Consider the following 26,932-nt stretch of genomic DNA (forward strand, 5'->3'; position numbering starts at 1 on the left):
GTGTATATGTGTTCCTTTTTCTCCACAACCTTGCCAATATTTGTTATTTTTTGACTTTTTATCAGTAGCCATTATGACTAGTGTGAGATGGTATCTCATTGTGTGTTGATTTGTATTTCTCTAATGACCAGTGATATTGAGCTGTTTTCTCTATGATTGTTGGCAGCATGTATGTCTTCTTTTGAGAAGTGCCTGTTCATTTCCTGTGCCCACTTTTTAATAGGGTTTCTTTTTTTTTTTCTTGTAGATTTGTTTAAGTTCCTTACAGATGTTGGATATTAGACCTTTGTCAGATGCATAGATTGCAAAAATTTTCACCTATTCTGTAGGTTGTCTGCTTATTCTATTGATAGTTTCTTTTGCTGTGCAGAAGCTTTTTAGTTTAATTCAATCCCATTTGTCAATTTTTACTTTTGTTGCAAATTGCTTTTGGCATCTTGGTCATAAAATCTTTGCCTATACCCATGTCCTGAATGGTATTGTCTAGGTTGGCGTCTAGGGTGTTTTGTAATTTGGGTTTTACCTTTAAGTCTTGATTAAACACTGTTATTTCGTAATCTTCTCATTATCACAAATAATAAACATTCTACCTGCATAAAGTCCGGACTTTGCTCAAATAGACCCTTTACTCTGTCTCTTCACAGTTCCTCAAGCCTTTTTCAGTCTTACTCCCTAACAAATCCCCTATCAAGTAGCTTTGTTTTATCCAACATACCAATATTTGGTGATTTCTTCAGGCTAGGCAATATCCTAGAGACTGAATAATTTGCTGGAGAAATTTGTGAAGCACAGAGGTAGATTCCAATGAAATAAAGGCTTGCTTATTGAAATGCTGTGAGATGGATGGTAGGAGTAAACCCTGTTTTATAAAGTAAATTAGATGCAGGCAAGTTTGGAATTAAAGAATGTCATAGGAATGAATGGGTCCTATTTGAAGACTTGACGGGCTCTTTTTCATTTCTCGTCTTCCTCCCCTACTCTGCAGGATTCTATTTATGTCCCCAGCCCTTCTGTGACATACTCTTTTCCCTTGGTTTCCATGAAGGAACACTCTTCAAGTTCTGCTTTGACAAACTGCATTTAAATAATTTTTTACCTTTTATTTCCTAACTCCTTAAACACATGCATTTCCCCAAGTCTTCTCCTTGCCCATAATCTCATTCAATATTAAGAATATAACTAAAACTCTATCAACTCAATTTGCTACAATCTTAAATTGAGCATGTAAGTTTTCCAGGCAACCCAACTCTTTTTATTTCCATCCTCTTATTTATCCAAATTCAACTTGAAAGCCTTATAATGTCTTACTCTGTTTGGCTCTCCAACATGATTTAGTGTAGTTTAGCATCAGAATTAGTCAAGTCTGCAAAAAGTTTCTTAAATATTTCTCCTTATCTTCAAAATCCAGTGCTGCACAGTCTTGTTTGGCCTATATTATTTAGTATTATTTTAGGGCATGTCACCCAACATCAATTTCTCTCAATAACCACCCCGATCCTTTGTGTTTCATTTTACTTGTAGTTTTAAACACTTTTCCTAAAGTTTGAGTCAGATATTGTCATTTCACTGTCCCCAGCTAACACAGAACAGACTGTGTAAAGAGATTGGTAAAGGCTAATCTCTTTGGCCCAGCATGTAAGACCCTCCATTGCTCTGCCAAAGTTCATGGCATGATATTTTATATCATAGTATTTGTGCACATGTCTTTCATATTCCCAAACTATACTAGTTTCCTGGAAGACATGTTCCATATTTAATTCATCCTTGTTTTTTTCCAGGTAACATAATGCCTGCCTTGGGTTGTTACCTAAGATGCTTGTATATGTTTGTTGAATAAACAATTGTGTTTGAAAGTCTGAGACAAAAGACCCCTCCATCTTCACTTTCTTCTCCCCTTCATTTCAGTAGAAGAGTACATGTCTTAAAGGAGTGTCTTTTTTTTAAAAGGGTAAATTTAGTGATTGTCTTTAATTAAATATATTTCTTTTGGGGGGAGGTGAATGGTAGATTTTTGTGAGATAGAAAGGTCTTTCTAATTTAGCCTTCTAAATTAGAATTTGGAATTAACTTTCAAGTTAGGAAAAATGTATATGTTGGCTAGGTGTAGTTAAAGTAGGGCAATTAGCACAATATTTCAGAGGGGGCGAAAACACTGAGGACTATTCTGAGAACCAAACTACAATTACTGAAATCTCCATAGGGAAATGTTTCCCAAACTTCAAAAGAATGATTAATGATAAGCTTTTTAATTCAACATATACATAACTTGGATTGCTGATATGCAGCTGAAATAGATATAAGGAGATTCATTTTATTACAGTGGATTTTTGGTTTATAAACAAAAATATTAAAAACCTTTGGAGAAAAAAAGTTGCTTAAAATGCTACAGATTTTATGAATTCAAAACCATTTCTGTCAAATTTTCCAATATGTGTTATATTAAGGCCAATATCCTTACCTCACTTTCAATTTTCTAAGGTTGTTATATCTAGCTTAAATATAATATTTTGAATTTCTATGACTTAGCCCATATTTAGAAATAGCTCTTTGCCTACAAAAATAGACTAAAAAGGTAATTGTGCCCTTTAAACTTTTAAACAACTCTATCCTGGCTTTTGTTTAAAATTGTGGAAAAAGTCAGAATTAGTACTTTTTTGGTACAAAGCTCACACCTCTTACCCATTTGCTAGTTTTAATTTTGTTTTGTTTTGTTTTCTTTGAGAATATCAGAAATACTTGGCATCAATTTTGTGAATAACTTTCCAGATGTTGCACAACTAGTTATCGGTATAAATGTGCTTGCAGTATTTAATTGGTGCTGTTAATTCTACTCAGGATCCTGTTTATTTTCCTAATTGCTGCCAGACATTGAACGGGTGGTTAATATATTAGAAACCTCCTGTTTTCCTGAACCTTTGCCTTACCCACTGGCAATTTTGTTAGGGAGAAAAATCTGCTTTTCATTTACTTTTCCTACCTTGAAAGCCCTTGCATAAGCTCTAGAAATATCATTTCTGAAGACAGTACTTGAACAATGTTTTCCACTTGCATCTTTCTGCATGACAGTACCACCTCACTTCATTTATTGTAAATATGTGATAAACTATTATTACATGCATATTATATAATAGTATTATTCTCATGATAAAAAAGGTACTTTTAAGTTTAATAATTTAACATTGTCAGATATTGACTATGAGCTATCCTCAACAATAACAAAGATTTAGAAAATAAGGGTCCTGTAAGTGGTAGGGCATGAAATATGTGAAGTGATCAATGAAAACACAATAAGATAGATACTGTAGTAGACATGGCCACAGGACACTATAGAGCACAAAAGAGATGAGGCAGAGTGACTCTCAGAATCTTGCATCTTGTAAAATTTAATGAGATTTTTGTTTCATGTTTCACCACATAAATAACTGAGAAATTATGTAGTAAGGGATCATTTTGATATCTTATTTTGAGCACACTACTTATTTCTGTTTATTTTAATGTTTTCTTTCTTTTCTTTTCTTTTTTTTTTTTCAAGACAGGATCTTACTCTGTTGTCCAGGCTGGAGTGTGGTGGCTCCATCATAGGTCATTGTGATCTCAAGCTCCCAGGCTTAAGTAATACTTCTGCATCAGCCTCCCAAGTAGGTAGGATGATAAGCATGCACCACCATGTCCTGCTAATTCTATTTATTTTTTAATTTTTGTAGAGACCAGGTCTCGCTATGTTGCAACATAAAATATTTTCTAAAATAAAATGATTACTAAAATAAAGCGCTTTCTAATTTTGAAGTAGAACCTCCAGTTTTTTTAGAAAATTTTCTTCTGCCTTCCACTCTCTTGCCTCTGCCAGATAGTTTCCTCAGATATTAAAAAATAATAGATCAATAATGTTTTATTTCATATACTGTATTTAATGTCTTTTAGTCCTTTTTCATTCAGGAAAAGGGATGAAACTGTAATTACATACTTGGCTGTACACTTTGTGCATGTCCAAGCTGTACCAGTGGGTTCAGTGCTTCCTCAAGATTTTGGAAATAGTTGTCTTTTATTAGAAAAATTTTAATAAATTATTAACCAACTTATCACATTTGATTTTTTTTTTTTTTTTTTTTGAGATGAACTCTCACTCTCTCGCCAGAGTGCAGTGGCCATGATCTCAGCTCACTGCAACCTCCACCTCCTGGGTTCAAGTGATTCTCCTGCCTCAGCCTCCTGAGTAGCTGGGACTAACAGGTGCGTGCCACCATGCCTGGCTAATTTTTGTACTTTTAGTAGAAACAGGGTTTCACTATGTTGGCCAGGATGGTCTCAGTCTCTTGACCTTGTGATCCTCCTGCCTCGGCCTCTCAAAGTGCTGGGATTACAGGTGTGAGCCACCGTGCCTTGCCCACATTTGCTTTCTTAATAATTTATTGTAATTATTTTCAATGGCTCTTTCTGACTTTCTATGATCTAATATGTTCTCCATTCTTTTATTGTAAGTAAAATGTTTTTGCCACCCCTGTGACCTTATGCCTAATTCTTCATCCAGTTCCCCTTCTTTCTAGGACAGTGATACTATTGCATCCCTCCCCCATTACCACTTGCCATTTCTTATTGCAACCCCAAAGATAGTCTCCATTTACTATTGCTAGAAATCTCCCAAACCTATCTTTTCGCTGATCATTTAATTCTATGACCTAAGTCCTGTCATCTTTCTGGAATTTTCACTTTTTATTTGTAAGAATGGGGTTGGAATTGTTTGACACCTGGAGTTCATTCTGTATCTAAATTAATCTTCAGGAGAAAAAGGTCAGCAAAATGGCAGAAAAGGACTTCTGGTACATATCCGCCCACAGAAACATCAATTTAAACAAGTACCTATGCAAGAAAATACCTTCACAAGAGCCAGGAACACAAGGCGAGAGATTACAGCACCTGGGTGTAGAACAGAAATCAGAAAAGACACACTGAAGAGGGTACGAAGGACAGTTTTACATTACCCATGTCTCTCCTCTCCGAAACCCAGGCACAACATTGTGGAGAGACATACCTTCCTATTTGGGGAAAGAGAAAGAAGTGAACACTGGGCTATCTATACTTTAATACTGGACTATTCCAATAAAACCTATCACTAGGCAGGCCCTCAGAACCCCAGACTCCAGGCTGATATCAGTGAACTGAGCCTTCAGGTCTGCCCTGGCACCAGCCCCAGCCCCAGTCTCTAGGTCTGCCTGGCAGACTTGATGAAAACTTGAAGGGTTTTTCTTGAAGTTCTGGAACAAGACAAAGATGCCCACTCTCACCACTTCTATTTAACATGTACTGGAAGTCCTAGCTGGAGCTGTTAGGCAAGAGGAAGACATTAAATGCATCCAAACTGGAAAGAAAGAAGTTAAATAGTCACTGTTGGCAAACAACATGATTTTATATATAGAAAAGCCTAAGGACTCCCTGAAAAAACAAACGAACAATTAGAACAAATAAATGAATTCAGCAAAGTTGCAGGATACAAAATAAACATACAAAAATCAGTAGCATTTCTATAAACTAATAGTGAACTATCCAGAAAAGAAAACAATCTCATTTCCTATAGCTAAAACAAAATAAAATAAAATGCTTAGGAATAAATTTAATTAAGAAAGTGAAAGACTTGTACAATGAAAACTATAAAACATTGATAAATTGAAGAGGACACAAATAAATTGAAATAAATTTATGTTCATGGATTTGAAGAATTAATGTTAAAATGTCCACACTGGCCAAAACAATCTACAGGTTCAACGCAAGTGTAATCAAAATTCAAATGACCTTTTTCATTGAAATTGAAATAGCAATTCTAAAATTTGTAAGGAAGCAAAAAACACCCTTGAGTAGCCAAAGCAATCTTTACAAACAATAGCAAAGCTGGAGAAATCACATTGTCTGACTTTAAAATATACTACAAAGCTGTAGTAATAAAAACAACATGGTGCTGACATAAACACAGATACATAGACCAGTAGAACAGATTAGAGAGTGCAGAAATAAATCCATGCATTTATGGTGAATTGGTTTTTGGTCAAGATGCAAAGAACACACAATGAGGAAAGGACAATCTCTTCCATAAATGTTTTTGAAACAGTTGGATAGCCACATGCAGAAAAATGAAATTAGATCCTTATTTCGCACCACATACCAAATAAACTCAAGATGGATTAAAGACTTAAAACCACAAACTGTAAAACTATTAGAAGAAAACCTAAGGAAAAAACTTCATGATATTGATACAGACAATGATATTTTGGATATGACCCCAAAAGTACAAGCAACAAAAGCAAAAGTAAACAAATAGGATTGCATCAAACTAAAAAGCTCTTTGCAACATATATCAAAACAAATTGAAATTCCTATGTCAAAGAGGTATCTGCACTCCCATGTTCACAGCAACATTATTCATAATAACCAAGATATAAAATCAACCTAAAGGTCCAACAACAGATGCATAAATAAAGAAAGTGTGGTATATATAAACAGTGGAATTATTCACCCTTAAAAAAAGGAAATCCTGTCCTTGTGTCAACATGGATACACCTGGAGGACGTTATGTTAAGTGAAATAAGCCTGGCATAGAAAGATATATACCATGTGATTTCACTTTTATGTGGAATCTAAAAAAGTTGAACTCATAGTAGTAGAGAGTAGAATGGTGGTTACCAGGACTGGGCAGTGGGGTGCTTGGAGTGATGTTGGTAAAATGATATGAGCTTTTAGTAAGAAAAGAGGAATAAGTTTAAGAGATCTATTGTACACATGGTGACTATAATTAATAACAATGTATTGTATCCTTGAAAATTGCTGACAGAGTATATTTGAAGTGGTCTCACCACAAAATGTAATAAGTATGTGATCTAATGTATGTTAAGTAGCTCAATTTAGCCATTCCACAATATTTGAGCTTTGAAAAATGTGAAGATGTCTTAATAGAAATAGAGATGTTTAAAAGAAAGAGTGGAGGAAAGAGAAAACCAGACTTAAACTTTCTATCACTAGGGAGAGAGCACCCTATGTGTGTGGAAATACACATATTTCAAAACATCATGTTGTACATCAATATATAGTCTTTTGTCAATTTAAATAATAAATTAAAGATTATTCTTTATCCTATGTTACCTTTCTTTCCTCTTTTCCATAAACTCATTCTATGGAGCTAATGTAATGGATACTTCTGTTAGAAATGCTGTCATTTTCAGTAATCTCAATAGCTGAATACTATATTTCCTAATTTAATGAGTGGTTTATTAATATACTAATAATTTATAATTAACATTATTTTAAATTATTTTTTGATTATTTCTTAGTAAACATCAATCCTTTTAAATAAAATATTTCTACTTGATGAAAATAAATACTTTTATCTATTTTTGTTAGGTTATCCTCCCTCCTGTCTTATTTCTAAACTCTTGGTAGAATCCTACCATTATTTCAGAATATAATTTTTACAGCCCTCCTGTTTTTATTCATTGTGCTAATTAGATTTTCAGAGCCCCGTATTTTTGTGTTATGATTTAATAAAAATATACAATCTTTCTCTTAAACACACACATATTATACAAGTCTTACAGAGGCATATTCAGGTTGTGCTTTTTTTTTTTGCAACAGTAATAATCTTTAATATAAAATAAATCACTTCCTTTCCCCTGCATATGTCAGTGCTTACCACTTGTGTCATTTTCTTCACACCCTTTCACTGTAGAAACAGATGTTATGTGCCAACTGGAAGAAATAGTGCTAGCAGGCATATGTAGACCACCTGGCTACCTGGACAGAGTTTTACATTCCCATGGCTGAATTTTTTTCCCTTTTGTGATTCACTTTGCCTTGCTTCGTGTTCAGCCCTTTAATAATTTCCAACAGCCAAAATCAATTGACTTCATGCAGAGGAATTACAGAGGGAATGGGATGGATTATATCACAGGACAACAAGCCATGGTGATCCTTCCCCATTGAACATTTAGCCTGAAGGATGTTAAATACCTTTTATGTCAGCAAAGTTCCTTCAGAGTGAATATCTATTTATAGATGCAATTGCAGAATTTTCCAGAGGAATAAGATATCTCTGATAATGTCTTGTGAAAGTTGTTTTTAATGTATATGTGCCCAACTTCCTCAATAATGGAATCTATTTGTGTTTTGTATACACAATATGAGCCTCCTCCAGAGCTCCCTTCCTAGTGATAGAAAGTTTAAGTCTGGTTTTCTCTTTCCTCCACTCTTTCTTTTAAACATCTCTATTTCTGTTAAGACATCTCATTTTTCAAACTTCAAATTCTTAGTCATATTTCAATTATTTCTCCTATGTTCTCCATATCCAATTAGTCACCACATTTTAAAAAATTGTTTTCATTTTATTTCTTACATATATTATTGGTTTTTTTCCAGGCATACACTTGTAATTCTCTAGTAGACCTCTATCCAGTTTTGTGCCTGTTCAGACTACACATTGATGCCATGATCTCAAAGTTCAGCTCTGATATTTTATTGTTTGAGATAGAGATGTACATTGTTTGAGATGTACGGTAATACAGTTAAGAGACTCCAGGGTGTTTGAATTCTGACTCCATTATGTGTACCTTTAGGGGAGTTACTTAAACTCTCTGTGCTTCTGCATTCCAAATATAATACAGGAATAATAATAGTGTCTCTCATAGAGTTTTCTAGGGTTAAATACGTTGATATATTTTGAGTTTTTAGAATAGTGCCTAGCACATACTAAGCCCTACATAAGTCATTTCTAGTATTATTTAATGCTATAAATAGAGTCTCATTGGCTACAGGACATCTTAATGGTATAGCCAAGATTCTTTGAGATTTGTACAGATATTGTACTCCAACACACAGAGTTGAGTGTCTGGATTAGGGAAGATGCTGACTAAAAATGAATTGAGTTTTAGGATACCAAGTGGCTGTTTAAACAATTGATAGAAAAATATAATGCCAATAAATACTTCTTTGGACTCTAGACAGAAATCTTTCTTACCAGAATGTGGAAACTGCTCATCGTATTTATAGTGGTTTTTCACTATTGATTTTGGTAAAATAAGGCAGGACTGATCACAGTTTTATTGAATCATGTTTAATATGATAACATAACAGTGTATTTCAAGTATGTATGTATTTGCCTCTCCTACTACATTGTGGAATCTTAAAGATCCTGGCCATATAATGGTCCAGGCCATTTAATAATAGATCCTGGCCATATAATGAAAGAATGTATGGTTAAAAATCATAACAAGAGTATGCTTAAGTAAATATGCAATTCAGTGGTTATGAAAATGTTAACCAAATTTTCATTATTTCTTTTAGTTAGAAGAAGATTTAAAGCATAATGCATAATGTATAGAGTGCCCATATTGATAATGCCTCTATCGAACATTTGAGGAAGTAGTCATTTATGTCTTACCTTGCTAATTAGCTTTTACTTACTCTCTTATAAAGCATCTTGATGTACACTTATTCTCAAGGTGCAATGGAATTGATAGTGAAGGGTACTGAACTGAGGCTTTTTTTTTTTCTTAGTGGGGATTAAAGCAAGATTTGGGAGCAAGGATAGCATAATGACTATAATTTAAGCTACTGCATTGGTCCTTATGAAGTGCCTGTACATTTAACAGTCCATATGGTAATTACAACTTCCCTAGAATGAGTCAGGGTTGTTTATGCTTTCATAAATCAGGCAGCTGCAGCAGAGCAGACAGATTCCATATTAGCACTTCCTCCTAAGACCACGAATATGCTTAAAAGATTTTAGCAAATTTCTCTTGAATTCAAGTTGTTTGTTAAAAGTGATAGTTTTATGAGACTGCCACATGGAAAATGTCCTCCACTCTCAGATTTTCCATTTGTGATATAAATCTACCTTTATTACCATTTTTAGAGGCATTAAAACTGATATAATAACCCCCAGCTGAGTCTGATAAAAGGAAAGCTTAATTTACAGGTAAGGTATGGTTATATGAAATGACAGCTAGGGAGGTTATGAGTAAGAGCTGAAAAAAATGCACATTAATTGGTTGATAATATATTTCCTGCACTCAATCTTCTGACTTTACCATGTGGGAAAAATTCTCATTGTAACAAATGCTAGCTTTCCAAATACTTCCTTTAATATAATGTTTTCAAATTAAATAAAAATACATGTAACGTTATCTGTGTTTGAACTATCTTTTATTTAAAATAATACATCTTGAGGTGAGTGTTTATAATATTTGAAGTGAAGAGTATATAAATATACATATATGTATTGTCATTGTGTGGGATTTAATCATGTCACCTTTGGGAATTATTTTATATCTCAAGACTCAGTGACATCAGTCATAAGATGAGAGTTTCCAACTATATTATATTTTTTTAAGTAAAAAAACTTAAACAGTTGGAAAGAGAGGTAACAGTGTATATCAGAAAACAAAGATCCCCGTTGAAAGAAAAAAAATATGGTTAAAAAGTAAAACATTTAGAGTGTACTTAAATGAATAAGAAATAAAGTGATTTTGAAAATGTTAACCAAGTTCTTTTCTTTCTTTTTTCAACCTGGGAAAGAATCTGAAACACCAACAGTTTGATTTCCCTTCATTTTATATGTGAAAAACTGAAAAGCATAGAGGTTAGGTGAATTTTCTGAGGTCATTTATTGACGAACGGTAAAGCTAGACCTTGAAAGCAGCTCTCCTGACTTCAAGGTGATCGCTCTTTCCATGACTTCATTTCAAGACTGGGTCTGTATTATAGTAGATTTGAGATAGGATAAATCACTTCTCTGAGAAATTAGTGAAATAGTGGTCAGAAAAGACTAATAAATAATGTGTGCAAAATGTCAAACTGAATAATATACATTATTACTTTCCCAGAAAAATAATATTCTAACATATATTAACTAGTTTTTAATTTGGTCCATTCTTATATGCTTTATTTTCAAGTACATTAAAATTATCCAAATGTTTCTACCAAGTGCTGTAGTTAAGTATGATACATTCTGATTGAATCAGGCATAACATGTGCTATACTTAGGATACATATCCTCCTCTGTATTGTCGTGGTCTTACTGAATGTTGATTAAAACTCTAAATGGAATGATTATTTCAGCATTGATATTCTAAATTGACTGTATAGTAAGAAGGTAAGTGAAATAAATGCCTTTAAGGGTACAGAGTTGGCCAGGTGCAGTGGCTCATGCCTATAATCCCAGCACTTTGGGAGACTGAGGCACGTGGATCTCCTGAGGTCAGGAGTTCAAGATGAGCCTGGCCAACATGGCGAAACCCGGTCTCTCCCCAAAACACAACAATTAGCTGGGCATGGTGGTGCGTGCCTGTAATCCCAGCTACTGGTGGGGGCTGAGGCAGGAGGATCACTTGAACTTGGGAGGCGGAGGTTGCAGTGAACTGAGATCATGCCACTGCACTCTAGCCTGGGCAACAGAATGAGACTCCATCTTTAAAAAAAATACAGAATTTTGGAGGAAGAACTTTAAGGCAAGAGAGAAACTTCTAGAATGCTTTCTAGTTATTGAAAGAACAGTTTGATCCTGTGCTGGTGTGGCTTGTCATCACTTCTTTTCTCTCTTTCTTTCCCCTTAGTCCAGTCCACTTACTGTAGATTCTAAATGTTCATGTCAGGCCATCCATGGAGATAAATGCATCCTTACCAGGGAGCATATAAAAACTTTCTCACTAAAGCAAGGGTTGTTTACCAACCAAGATATTTTTTGTTATTATCACTTTGAATCTATTCTCCTGCTTTCTTTACCTTTCCTTTTTCAACGTGTTCAAAGCTCTGTTTCCCAAAGGACACTGAAAACTTCTTACCCTACCTTGTGGTATCTATGGACATCTATCTCTTCACAGTCTCCCTGGCTCTGAAGCTTTTCCTGACCTTCATGCTGTATGTATTTCTCTATGTCTAGCTTTTATTCTGGACAACTCTTCTTGTCTCCTTTGACTAAGCGTCTGCAATCCTTGCCCTAAATTCACAACTGGCTGCGTTCCATGATTCAACAAAGCATTATTGAATATTTTTTTCTTAAGGGAGTTGAGAAAATAATTGTAATTGTAATGACCTATATGACATAATAATATTTATATTTTGTAATCATAATAATATGTTGCAATAGTTTTACAAGTACCTAAGTATTTAGCAGCTTATTTTTTAAAATGACAGTCATTAATTAAGCACTTATCATGTGCCCAGCAGAGTACAATTATTTTATGTGTATTTCTTTTTTTTACATGTGTCATTATAATATTACTTATAGATATCATGATCTTGATATCTCAATTTAGAATAATGAAACTTGGAAGGATTAAATCATTTAGCTTAAGTTTACAGCTATCAAGTAACAGAGCTAGGATTTGAATCCAGGTATGCTGAACTCAGCTACATTGGGCTATTGTAAAATATTGTGGTACCACTGATGGAAGTTTCAGTTATAGTACAAATTTACATCTAGATATTGGGCCTAGTTTGAGAATAGTGATTATTAGTGAGCTCTGGTAGCTACAGCGGATCCCTGTATCTTTTTGCTTCATTTTTAGGTGGCTGTTATGACACACTGTTAACAATATTTATTAATGATTAGAAGTATTCATTCTATGTTTCAAATATTTATGAGTCCATTGATATACAAATATGTAAAAACTGAGAGATATGTTTTGGATTCGAGTCCCTGTCCAAATCTCGTGTCAAATTGTAATCCCCAGTGTTGGAGGTGGGGCCTGGTCATTAGATCAGGACTTTAGATCATTAGATCAGGGGGTCATTAGATCAGGGGGTAGATTTCCCCTTTTGGTGATGTTCTCATGGTAGTGATTGAGTTCTCACAAAAAATCTGGTTGTTTAAAAGTATGGGGCACCTTCCCACTCTCTTTTCCTCCTGCTCCAGCCATGTAGGACATGACAGCTTCTCCTTTGTCTTCTGTCATGATTATAAGTTTCCTGAGGGCTCCCCAGCCATGCTTCTTGTACAGCCTGCAGAACTGTGAGGCAATTAAACCTCTTTCCTTTATACATTACCCATTCTCAGGTAGTTCTTTACAGCAATATGGGAACGAACTGATACACTGGATTCAGACTTATTTTCTATATAGCATCTCCTATGAAAGGGTGGATTATTCTCATTTTTCAATTGTTCTTTGATCAAGGATATTATGTGGGGTTTATGAGCCCTCATGAGTTTCAGGTGTTATTTGCATCACCCCCATCCCCAAATATGTGTGTGCATGTATTCTGTGTAAATTTCCAATAGATATATTTATCTGGAGATATGTTCATTTATCTATATGAATATGTGCTCATATTAGTATATTCTTTTTGTTGATGTATTTGTCAGAATTTCAAAGTGGTCTGAGTTCTCAATTATGCTTTGATCCAATAGCCCAATCTCTAAAAATCTACAATTAGGTAGGGAGAAATAGGTTCCATCATAATGCTTTTTAGGTAAAATCAATAGTCAATTTAGTAAAAAATAGATCATTTAGCCCCATTTGTCTTTTTTATGTGCAATCATAGAGTAAGAAATTGCAATAATTGACTTTTGAGATCTTTCTGTGGACATACCTTGTTCAAACATCCAGAAATCTTGCTTAGAGGAAATGAGATTGTGAAAGTGGAAGAAAGAAATCATTTTCTACCTCCTCTACTGCTAGACCTACGTTGTGTTCTGTCTGTACATTTAATCAGGCCCTTGCAAGTATTTAGATTATTCTTAGCCTTAGTTAAATCTTAGACTGAGCAACAGAAATTTCAGAATTTGATTTATCAGATGTTGAAGAAAATGAAATTGCTCTACACACAATTTTGTTTCTTTTTGCTCCTTCTAGCATACAGTAGTGAAAGAGGAGAGTAGATTTACAGTAGGTACAAAGAAAAAAGAGAAAGGATGATTTTCTCTTTGCTGACAGGCCAAAGGACTTCTATGAATAGAGATTAGATTTTGTTTGCTTTCTTAATTACAATGCAATTATTTTGATAACTAATATTTATTGGGCTCTTTCCTTGTGTCCAGTTATTGTGATAATTCAATATATGTTATTAACTCCCTAAAACAGCTATTTGAGGTGGTGCTATCATTTTACAAGTAGTATAAGCAAGATTGCACAAGCAGTAAGTGGCACAACCAAAGTCTGTTAGGTATTCTTATCCAATTCTCTTCTTCATGTTCTTCTGCAAATCTCTTGACCTGACCTGCTTACAGTGTCTGCTATATACATAAACAACAAGTAGTTGTGTGTGTGTGTGTTGCAGGTTTTTTTTAAATGCTTGCTAGCTTAATTTGGTTAAAATTAAGAAAAAGTTTGAGTTTGCTATTTGCATGGATTCCAGTAAAGATATAAAGAATTGCTTTGTGAAGTCAAGAAATGAAAATCATCCTAAGCAGGCAGAATTTGGAGTAAAAAATGCAGAACTAGAGGTCACCATGATAGTCCAGATAGGTTTCAGTATCATGGTCAGTTCCACAGTCTCACCTTCAAGTTTTCTTCACAATGATGCTATTCAATTAGACGAAATATATGAACTTGTTACTCTTATTGTAATTTATCAGGAATATGGCTGTCATATATCTATGACTGACGATAAGGAAGATTTGAGTAAATTAGTTTTATATATATATATATATATATATATTTTTTACTAAAGAAAACAATATAGCCTAATTAATAAAGTATGAGTGTTGAAAAGGATGATGCCTGGGTTCAAATCTCTCTTTGACAGTCATTAATTGTGAGAACTTCAGAACTTACTTTTAAGCTCCTATTCTTTTAACCCTCTATTTCTTTGTCCTTAACATGGAAATACTCTAGCTAAATAAACTTAATAGAATTGTTGTAAAGGTTAAATTGGCTGCTGTATAATATGAGTAAGGTTATTCAGGGCACAAAGTAGGAATAGGCTTTCATAAACGGTCATTTTGTTGCTATTATTATTGTTTTATTTAAATAAATGCACTTTGATATAAATTAGGTAATTAGTGAGTTACATTTGGTTCCAGCAAAAAATGAACTTCTGGATTTAAATAAACCAGACAATCTTATTTACAGTTTTTGAGATATAAAAATAATTACTTTCTTAATCTAAAAATATAAGCTCTATCATTGACATAAATAATGAGAAGCATCACATTTGAGTATTTGAGACAGAAGCAAACACTTTGTATCTATTTAAAAATGAATACTTAGTTTCCACATGTAGTTTGATATATGTTTAAAAGCATTTTTTTTTCTTTTTAAAGCTAATCAGAACTTTGATTATAAAATTTTGAAAGCCTTTCTCTGCTTTGAAGGACATTTCCTAAATTTTGAAAAATTATTCTCACTTTGGATATAAAATCTCTCATTTGATTCTCAAATTTTCAGAGAAATGCTTTCTTCCTCTTATTTTTAAATAAGCAATTATACAGATTTTTTTTTTTATTCTAAGGCCACCCTGAATCAGGAGCAGCATTAGAAAGAGAGGATATGACTCCCTTCCACCAAAAAAACAAAACAAAACAAAACAAATATAAAACATGGATTGATGTGAGGGCAAATTCACAGCTACATTGGATGACAGAAGAGAGTGTGGAAGTGCTTCTGAACAGGGAGGTCAGGATGACACCACACACTTGGAACTCAAAAGAGACCCACATTCACTTAGTAGCATTAATCTGAAAACCTATGGACGTCCATGTGTCAGTGGTTGTGGAAGTCTCACTCTTGTCTCACAATGTTTTTCATATAACATACTATGATTTGTGAACTACTTCAAATTCATCAAGCCTATAAAATATCTTTAAATCTCTATAACATGCTTTGATTCCACCGCATACAACTGTGCCCACTTTTTTCTTAAATGTAATGGGGGATAAAATGGAAAAAGAAATACTCTCTCCTTTTGGAAGCAAAAAACTTGAATCGTGACTTTAACCTTTCAGCATGTCAGTTTGTCTCTACGTCAAAGGGTTGGTAATATATCCCATATTTACTTTGTTCTTTTGTTGATGTATGTGCTCTTCAAATGTGAAAAGCTTTTGCAGCCTGGAATGTTGCTAATTATCATAATCTCTCAACTGGACAACTTCTAAAAGCTTCCTAACTTGTTCTCTGCCTCTATTCTTTCTTAATTAAAACTATTCTGTACACACAAACCCAGGGTTTATTATTATTATTATTATTATTTTTTAAACCATGAGTCATACTTAGAACTTTGAAATGCTTTCCCATTGAGAATAAAATCCAAAATTATTTTCCAAGTATTAGGGCTACATATAATCTGAGGTGTACCCACATGCCAAACTTACTGTGTTAAGCTTTGCTTATATGCACCAGCTACACTATCTTTTAGATTCCTCAAAAAACATCTTGGTCACCTTTTATTTTCATGTTCACTATTATTCATTGTCTATATCCTTCACTAAAATATAAAATTCCCAAGAACAGAAAATGTGTGTATCTTATTCCGTGCTCTAATCCAAGCACCTAAGACAGTGCCTGGCACATAATAGATGCCAAGTATGTGTTAAATGAACTTGCTTTCTGCATACATTAGCTCCTTTTAGAAATTAAATAAAAAATGAAGAACAAGCTCAAGTATTTAAAAAAATTATATATACATTTTAATTTATCTATTTTGAAAAGCTTTAAATTTGTTTAATGGGTGTCATTCTGGTATTGTACTATGGTTAATTGCCTTCATTTTATCCATTTGTGTTACACAGTATGATATGTTGATTTGGTGTGCTGCTCTTATTTATTCATATATAAATTGTAACCCCAAAATATCAACAGAATACACAGAAGAAAAGTTATAGCAGAAAGCTAGCCCATAAATATAAGTAGAAATACCACTGAGTTCTATGCCCCAGAGTTCTATGAGAAAGTTCTGAACTTTTGGATGAAGAAAATAAACAGCAGGAGCAGAACTAGAGTGGACATTTTATTTGGGTATGCCTGGAGTTCATTCAAATATATACAATTATTATTTTCTATTAACATTTATTTTCTTTTAAGTTTTAATAGTTTTAAGCTTCTTAGCAACTTAGAGCTTTAATTATATCATAAGCTTAGACAAATCTCTTTCCTTTTTCCTAAGAAAAATCATGACATATCTCCAGTCAGGTATTACTCCTGTTTTACATTCACTTTTCAACAAACTGGGATAGAGATGATAGAGAGAAGGAGGGCAGTTGCAATGAGAAAATAGATGCATTTTGTTCTTATGATTTTCTTTGATTCTCTCTCAAGACAAGATATTAAATGACCTTTGGTTCATATTCTAATTAGTAAACTTATTCAGATAAATAATTGCTCACTTAAGTAAACAATATAGTTAAAAGTATTCAAAATCATAGCTCAATCAATAAAAGTAAATAATGATATAACAAAATAATATATCAAACACTTATTTAATACTATTTTTAGGATATTCTATAAAGTCCTTTAATTCTTCTATTTAATAAATGAATTTAAATTCACAACAATTCTATGAGAAGTACTATGTTTATTCCTGTGATTCCGTTGAAAAATAAATGGAGCCTCAGAGAGGTTAAATAAAGTTTCTATGCTAGTAGATGAAAGATTGGGTTGCAAATTAGGGAAGTCTTTCTTTCTCAGCCTATAAAAATGAATTTCCTCAGGACTTGATTTTTCCTGCCTTCTCTCTGTATCCTTATTTTAAGACTAATCAGCATGTGGTTTACACCTACTGTGATGGATTGCCATGGTTACCTAATTTAACAATACAGTGAACTTAAAAAGAACATTTCTGTAGCCATTCATTTCTAGGTGGCTTTGACTGAACATTTAAAAATATAGCACAGAATAATACTTATCACTGATACATCATTTGTACAAAATGGATCTTTCAGATTTAACATGCATTTATATAAGTAATTGTAGGTGCTGATAAAAGGCAATTTATCAATATTAAGTCAATCCTTATTACAACATTATGAATGGATACTAATTATTATCCTCATTTCACTAATGATTCCAGCTGATGTTATAGATGCGTATGAGAAAGCTAATGCTTTGGCTTGATTCTAGTCTGAGAATTCCCATCATACTCAACTAGAATTATTCCTCTCGAGGATTTTACTGAGGTATTATCTATGCTACAGTTAATTATTAGATTTTATTCTGATTTGTGCAATTTAAGTCCAGTTAATAATATTCATGCATCTTTGAGTAGAAATCACACACTGGAATGTAATTCTAGAACATTTCTACAGTGGAAGCCTTTGGATGTTGAGTAAGAGAGACCTCAAAAAAAGCAGTTGAAGTAGTTAACCACTGCCAAGAGTAAAGGTGTGTTCTTATGACACAAACACAGGTTGGGTGCAGTGTGGCTTACGCCGGTAATCTCAGCATGTTGGGAAGCCAACGCAAGCAGATTTCTTGAGATCAGGAGTTCAGGACCAGGCTGGGGAACATGGCAAAACCCTGCCTCTACAAAAAGTACAAAACTTAGTTGGGTGTGGTGGTGTCTGCCTATAGTCCCGGCTACTCGGGAGGCTGAGATGGGAGGATCACTTGAGCTTGGGAGGTTGAGGCTGCAGTGAACCATGATTGCACTACTGTACTGCAGCCTGGGTGACAGAGTAAGACTTTGTCTCAAAAAAAAAAAAAAAAAAAGACAAAAAAAAAGATAAAAGATACAAATACAGCTGATCATACTTGCCTTGGATCCACATTCCAAGTTACCCAAACTGTGGGCCTTTTTTGCCTTATTTATTTTATGCTACATGAGATCACCAAAGTCATCTTTATTTCAGTGTGTGTATATGTGTGCATACATATACATGCACATACATACAAGAAGGATACATTTCTGAGCATCTCTTCTAATCATTTTGGGCCTTATGACTACTCCTGGCCAATGGACAGAAGTTGAATTTGACATGTATCATTTCTAGATTAAGCAAAATGGAGCAGATTAGAAATACCCATTCATTCTTTTCCCTTATTGCAGTGATTCAAAAGCCAAATGCTCCAAATACATAGGTAAGAGTGTAAGCCACCTGGATCCCTAAACCACTGCTTGGACAGGGGCTGCCTTGCATCAGCACTGTGTACAAAACATGCATTTATGTGTTAAACTACTGAGATTTGAGAGCGCATTGATTATTACAGCATAATTTTATCTGCCAAGGACTCACTGGAAAGCAGTTTAGATTGTTTGAACTGAGTGAATTTAAGGTAGGAAACTGGTTACACAGACTAGACAAAGGAAGGAAATTGGATACACAGACTAGACAAAGCAAACAAGACAGTAAGGCAACCCAGAGATTAGCCACAAGAAGCTGCTACCCTTGAAAGAGAAGGACAATGGGAGAAGACGGTATTGACTCAGAAGCCAAGCCCATACAATGAGAGCTGGAACCACTGCAAGGCCTACCTGATGGAAATTAGAACAATGGAGGAAGGGGCTATCTAGTGGCAACTTGTAACAGATGTAACAGAAAGCAAAAGTGATGGGACAACCACAGTTCTCCCTTCTTCTCCTTCCCTAATCTTCTGTCCGAGCTTTTCTTTGTCTTCTCCTGTCAAGAATCCAGAGGAAAATGGAGCTAGGGAATGTTCATGCAATATAGACCAATGCAGGGGAGAGGCTTGAAGCAAAGTGTGAATCTTAAACAAAATGACTGTTGATTGGCACAACAGCCTAGACTAGTTTGGTTAGTAGACTGGCTTTGTGGGAAAGAGCAAAGAGAAAGTGTGAATTCCTCAGGTCTAAAGGATTAATCCTTCTATTTGTCAAAGTGAGAGTGCCAGTGATGGTACTGTAGATCAATAAACTCACTTATTTCTTGATTTTGGCAAATTCTTGGTGGAGAAAGGAAAGGGAAGAAGAATGTTGGTATGAGCAAAAAGTGGAGTATATTTTAAATGTTTCCTAGGCACCAATAGCTTCCCCAGGTTTTGGTCTTCTCTTTTAAATCAATGGGCTTAATAGTTATGCCTGTAGTGAACTAAGAATGTGGATATTGCTGTTGGAAGAAATTATCAGGGAATCAGAAAACCAGATCTTGAAGGGATGTGGGATTGCTTCCTGTGGCAGAGGCTATTGGTTTGTACCCAGTTTTATTTGGATTGACATTACATTTAGCTAAAAAACACATGTTCCAACTGCCTAGCAGCAAGTTGAGACTGTGTCATTAAATAGTTGTTAGTAAATTTAGGAAAAATGCTTAAAGAGAACTGACTTAGCTGATAGACATTTTTATTACTTTTTTTTTTTTTTTTTTTGAGATGGAGTCTCGCTCTGTTGCCCAGGCTGGAGTGCAGTGGCGTGATTTTGGCTCACTGCAAGCTCCACCTCCTGGGTTCAAACCATTCTCATGCCTCAGCCTCCCAGGGATTACAGGTGTGTGCTACCACGCCTGGCTAATTTATTTTTTTTAATTAATTTATTTTATTTCATTATTATTTTATTTTATTTTATTTTTTAGTGGATATAAGGTTTCACCATGTTGGTCAGGCTGGTCTTGAATTTCTGACCTCAGGCGATCCGACCGCCTCAGCTTCCCAAAGTGCTAGGATTACAGGTATGAGCCACCATGCCTAACAACATTTTTATTCTTATATTCTTCCCCTTTCTTGTTATTTGAAATGCTGAATTTACATTTAGAGCTCCAGTGGCCCTGTTAAACTATAACGTGAATCTCACGTATAGGTGTTATGTAGTAGAATGATATATCAGAAAAGGAGAGGAAACCTGGGTGCTAGATGAATACAGAGCCAGCAAAGCTACCTAACTGCATTCCTCTGGAGGTCTGTTATGTGAGCAGTACATACGAATGTTTCAACTACTATTATTATTTTTGTTGTTGCATGCAGCCTAACTTAATCATTACAGTTTTTTTTCTTTTTCCTCCTCCAATAGCTTCTATTCATCTACCTAAATCAATGAAGAAAAAGCATAATTCAAGTGATGAAATATTTTACCCAATGTGACTAGACCCACATCTGTGGTGTATGTGATACCTGCCACCAAGTTGAGGGATTATCAAATGCACTGTATGGATCCTTTACAGAAAAAAGAATGCAACAGGCTTGCCTTTGGATATTCAGCAGTCAAGTCTTGCATATTAACACATTTTTTTTTCTTTCCACATGTCTCTTCCTGACTGACCCTATAAGAGTTCGGAGATGAGGGTTAATGGACTGACTGGTGATGGAAAAGATAGCTCAGAGATATTTTAAGCAGGCTGCAAGAATCTCCCAATTTCGTCCATCACAAATCCATCATTGATCCTGGATGCAGGCTTCAGCTGGCAAAGGAAAGGAAATACAGAGTTCAAAGCAAGGTGAGGAGGCTCATGGCCAAAAAATCCCATATGCAGAAAACTACTTATGGCCTACCCCAGCCCATATGGAAGTTCACTGCTTTTACCATTTAGAGTTCCCAAGAGACCCTGTCTGGAAGGAGAAATAAATCCCTATCCCCACTAACACCAGATCCTGCTTACTGCATGTGGGATATTACTCAGCAGGCACAGCTGCCTTTGCAGTTTTATATAAACATCTGAGGCCTTTTCTAAAGCATGAATCTCACTCTTTCTTTTGGAGCACTTTCCTCCTAATTCCAAATTCCCTGCACATATATCATCTACAGAAACTGGGCCAACTGTAAATCATGTTAAAGGGTGAAAAGAGATGGTATTTGGGCCAGAATACAGGATGTCAAATATTTGAATCTTTCTCTCAATCCACTCTGCCCCAACTGCAATGTGCCTGAGAGATATGTGCACAGAGGGCAAACAAAGTGAAGGCATATTCTTCATCAGTATGTGGCTTTTGCTCTGAATCCCAATGTAATATCACTTCCTCAGGCAGTTACTAAATGGAACTGGCCCCAGATTCTCACCTGTCAAACCAGTGGGAGCAGATCCCACCACTGCAGACTTAGGGTTTAACTTTGCATCACAAACCTTCCACCCATTAGGATGGAGGCCAAATAACAATTTCTGTCTTTGACAATGATCCATTCTTGGTGGAAGAAGGATGAGTGAGGTGAAGGCAGGGGCCAGTCTCATTTGGCTGCTAGATGTGCAAATAATAGAACAGGAGCATTAGCTTTCTGTAAGAGGCCAATGTGAAGATGTTGTATTAATATTATTTATATCCCCTTCTTGAGGTATGAAATCTATTCACAGTTCATTAGAAAAGCTCCTTTAGCCTGCTTGATATCCATTCTCTTTTACTAGTTACAGTTCCCTGATTTTCCTTACTCCTAGCTTTATGTGGTTAAATAGAATCAATCCTACATTCAGAAGAACAAATATGATCCATGCCCAGGCAATCAAAGTATTTCATTCCTCCAGCTACAGTGACTTAAAGATGGCAATGAGACCCAGTGGAAGCCAATGAGTCTCAATTTTGGAACTTTCATTAGAGCCCTTGAGAAAGCAATCACATTTTCAAGGAGGGTTTCTGCAACTGTTGGCAGACATTTTATCATGGTTAAAGTCTTCCTGAGAATAGTGGCAACACAGTAACAAAATATCCCTAAATCTTTCAGTTTAATGAGGAAATTGTTTCCTTATCCTCCCTCCCTCCCTTCCTTCCTTCCTTTTTTCCTTCCTTTCTTCGTTCCTTCCTTCCTTCCTTCCTTCCTGCTTTCCCTCCTCCCTGTACTATTGTTGCTAAAGCACATTCAAGTTACATTTTTGTTGCACTTGTCTAATAGACTCTTTTTCGACATTTGCTACATGTCATGTTTTCCAGATGAAGTGCCTATTCTGCTTATATGTTAATTGAACATAGCTGGAAAATGTCTTACATCTTTTATTCATATATGCTGTTTTGGGGGTTGATAGGTTATATTGGGCTAATGATCCAGAGTCCAGTCTCAGTAAGCAAAGCCGCTGTGATGAGCTCTCATAAACGTGAAACTGCAGTTCTGCAGCATTAGCAGATTTCAGGAAATTTACTTGGAATCTATTATCCATTTATGGTTTTGCCATTCCATGAAAATAATGTTATCTTTGTTCTTTGAAATTTCTTCTATTTGACAGCAAAACTACCCATGTATTAATGTCATTTATTAATTGACATTTTTTCAACATAGCCCAGAGGATTGGTTTGTTTCTATTAGTGGTACAGCTTTTGGAAGGTGTTTCAGATATTTTGAGGCTCCCTATTGGGTCATTCAATTCAATTCTCCCGTAAATTACAGTTTATTTTACCCACTCTATAAGAAGGCCGCGACTGCGGACAGAGCATGAGTATTCATACTACTTTTCTCAGGCTATTGAACTTAGAGTTGGCAGGACATCTAGCCATCACTTAATAGAATGTCTGCTACTGAAATGTTGCAGATCCATGCTTCGAGTGAAAAAGTGAACCTTAAATATGTGCTTGAAGCTTTTCAGTGAATTGAAACCAAGAGTTCCAAGTTGTAGATGTATCAAGTTTCATTATTTGCTAGTCTCAAGCTGGCAGACTGGAGGGTTCCTGGCAGGCACTGTCTTCTGAATAAAATGCTCTCTCCAGGCTAAGCATGAAGCCATCTGTAACAGCTTAAATTGCTTTCTTAGTCACAAGGACAAAGTAATGGTGTGAGTGAAACAATTATTGCAAACCCTGAAAACTTGCTTTTGCCTCCAGAGCATCCTACCTGCTGGGGGTGGGGTGTTGTTGCATTCTGTTCTCCTTGTCTGAGAGCTCTCCCCTGCCTTCGTTCTGGCACTAACTGTCCCTACAGCACTCTCACAAGGGGTCAGAACTACCCTTTTATTTTGTAGAAAAGCTTTTCCTGCAGACTACCCAAAATTTGTAGTAGAAAATCAACCAAGGCCATATTATTTACTCTATGGCAAACAGTCTGGAAATTTATTAAGCTTTGAGGGTAGGTCTCACACTTTCGAACCCTGACAGATAGGCTAGAGCCATCTCTTAACTCTCCATGAAGCCTGGATTTGTATTAGTAGGCTAAATTACCCATTTCCACTCTTTCTATTCCCAGATACTTCTCAAGGGATCTAAAACTTCATCAGGTTAGAAAAATCACACCAAGCACCATATGACTTTTCCATCCTCTCTAATATTTCTTCATATTTCATATATAAGGTGTCAACACAGCCCCATGTAGCCCCTCATCACTGTATTCAAGAACCCCGAGGATTTACTGTGCTGGTGGACATTTGCATTCTCTATATATGACAGTCCCCTGACAATTTACATTTTTTTTTTTTTTTGATGTGTGATGTCCTATTATCATCCATTTGCAGACATGAGAAAGCTGGAATCACACATTATTTTAGACGTAGTAAGTTATGCTTCTCTAGTATATTATCTTTTGCAAAACAACACAAGTATAAAGAAATACCAGGACAAGTTTCCTCATCATTGTATAAGTTGGTAATATATATTTTTTCTTTTATTTCTCCAGGTAATTTCTAATAGAAACTATGTAGGCTTTGCATATTTCTTTATTCCAGCAAAATCTGACCTTTGCTACCCATTCTCTTTTCTCATAGTTTATTGTTAAGATTACATAGCATCCTTCACTTCTCCAATTTGACTCTGGGAAACTCTGTTCCCAAATTACCAAGTATCTGAGTCTACACCTACTTGCCCAATAGCTTATCATGACTAATGACTGTGGATGATGTGCCTGAGGACGAGGTGGGCAAATCTTTTGAAGAGGCTTTTTCCAATTGGCACCTGCCTAAGGCATCTGCTGTGGTATCACTTTTGGATATTTATTGTCAGTTTGCTAGAATCCAGCTGCTTTAAATACTTTGGACTCTCATTGCTTACTTGGATTCTGGGGCTTAACTCACAAATTTCTGTTGGGTGCAAGGGGGTTAAATCTCACTAAGATGTATCTCTATTTTTTTTTCCTCACAAGCCTGATTTGCTTTCCTTCTTTATCTCTCTGACAAATTCAGAGGCTTTATTTTCCATGCTATCAAAATCAGTGCTGGTCCACAATATTTTCATTCATAGTTTCATCTAGAATATTATCTTGTTTCTTTCTATAGCTAAGATAGCACCAAAGAGGCTTTGTCATAGTGAAGAAAATTGATATCATTGAAATTATTATGCTCAGGTTAGCAGGAGTCAAATTCATTTTATGACTTTGATCTTCACACTTGAATGAAAAGAAAAGGTACACATGCTCTACAGCTTCAAGTAAGTGCATTGAGTTATATGTCTAAGAAAATGAAAGATTTATCTTTCCTGGAATAAGAGTTACCATAACTTTGGTGCCTATTAAATGCTGAGAGATTGATGTAAATTGGCTAAAGCAATCTTTATAGGAACCTGGTGAACACTGTTACCATTTTGCTGCTGAAGGAGTTGAGATTCAGACAGGCTGATATACCATTGTCACTGCATGACTATTTGTCATCCTCTATTAGCTCATCAAGTCTGCAGATTTAGAAATAACATTTTATCCACAGAGAGAATGGGTCTCAGGCTTTGTTTTTTCTTTAAGTGTGCTTTGATTCACTCATTTTATTCACCCACTCATTCAAATATAGTTACTTAGTGCCTCTTATATAGCAGATTGTACTAGGGCAGATATTCAGAAAAATAGTTCTTAAACTTTAAAGAACATCAAAATCATATGTTAAAAATGCAAATGTTCAGGATTTAAACCTACTAAATTAGACATTTTTGGGGGAGGAGGAAGAGGTAAATCTTAGATGATTATAGATTACCATTACAGGATAAAAAATATAATTCTTCTGTATCAGATAAAATTATTTTATTAATTAACATTTTCAAATCTCCTAAACCACTTAATTTCACCACAGCTCTCTGAGAGTATATAAGAAATGTAATATTTCATTTAATATGACATATGAATTCATATTAGTTTCTGACCTTTGTGAAATATATTAGCTGATGTCTTTGGTGTGTCAACCAAGTCCTCTAAAAATATAAAAGCAAGAAGGAGGAAACTACATGTTAATTAAAATTTAGTGAGAATCAGACTAACGTCCAACTGAAAAATTCTGTAATACTTGTGTCTTCAAAAGTTTTTAGGGAAAGAGAAAGTTCTCCGGAAAACAAACAAACAAACAAACAAAAAAAACAAAACTTTTTTCCAAAATTTTATGCTTGGCTAAACTAGCTTTTAAATGTCATGGCATATTTTAGACATATTTAGAAATGCAAGGTAAGACAGCTTCCTGTTATCCTTTCTGGGAAAAAATTACTTGTGTATGTACTGCATGACTAATAGAAAGAAATCCCAAATTAAGAAAATATGTTACAAAAATAGATGACCATACAAAGAAAGCTTCAGGAGCTACCTGAGTAGTACAATACTCATCACTCGTTGCATCTCAAGTTTTTCTTCTGGAGGAACCAGACTTCCTCGCAATCAAGGGGCACAGGATTTGTAAACTGACTTACATTAAAAAATGGGTCAAAATAATAAGTTTCCACTATGGTAACTCCACTCATTAGACTTATAGTTTTGCTTGTTTTGATCATATTTGTAATGATATACATTATTCACTTTTAAATATATTTTATTGTTAGTAATTAACCACAACCAGAGATCCTTGAAAATTAGAAACTCTGTTTCTTCTATTACAGTAGTCTCTTATTATCTGCAGATTTGTCTTCCAGGATTTTAGGTACCTGAGGTCAACTGTGGTCCAAAAAATATTCAATGGAATATTCCAGAAATAAACAATTGATAAGTTTGAAATTGTGTACCATTCTTAGTAGCATGATGAAATCTCATGCTGTCCCACTCTGTCCCGCCCATAACTATGTCCAGCGTATCCACCTTGTATATGTTCCATACCCATTAGCAACTTAATAGCCATTTTGGTTATCAGATCAACTGTTAATGGTATTACAGCCCTTGTGTTCAAGTAAACTTTATTTTCCTTAGTAATAGCCCCAAAGTACCAATAGTAGTAATGCTGGCATATTGTTATAGTTGTTCTACTTTAGTACTGGTTACTGTTAAAGTCTCA

The 26,932-nt window shown here is 35.0% G+C and overlaps 1 long non-coding RNA gene across 1 annotated transcript in view; it reads left to right on the plus strand.

The window, feature by feature from the left end:
• The window catches only part of LOC101019605, a 187,832-nt gene that overhangs the window by 77,471 nt on the left and 83,429 nt on the right, over positions 1-26,932 (plus strand). The window contains exon 5 of the long non-coding RNA XR_002518445.2: positions 21,126-21,292. This is a non-coding gene — a long non-coding RNA (uncharacterized LOC101019605). The remainder of the gene's footprint in view (positions 1-21,125; positions 21,293-26,932) is intronic.

Source organism: Papio anubis, chromosome 15 (assembly GCF_008728515.1).
Source record: "Papio anubis isolate 15944 chromosome 15, Panubis1.0, whole genome shotgun sequence".
NCBI lineage: Eukaryota > Metazoa > Chordata > Mammalia > Primates > Cercopithecidae > Papio > Papio anubis.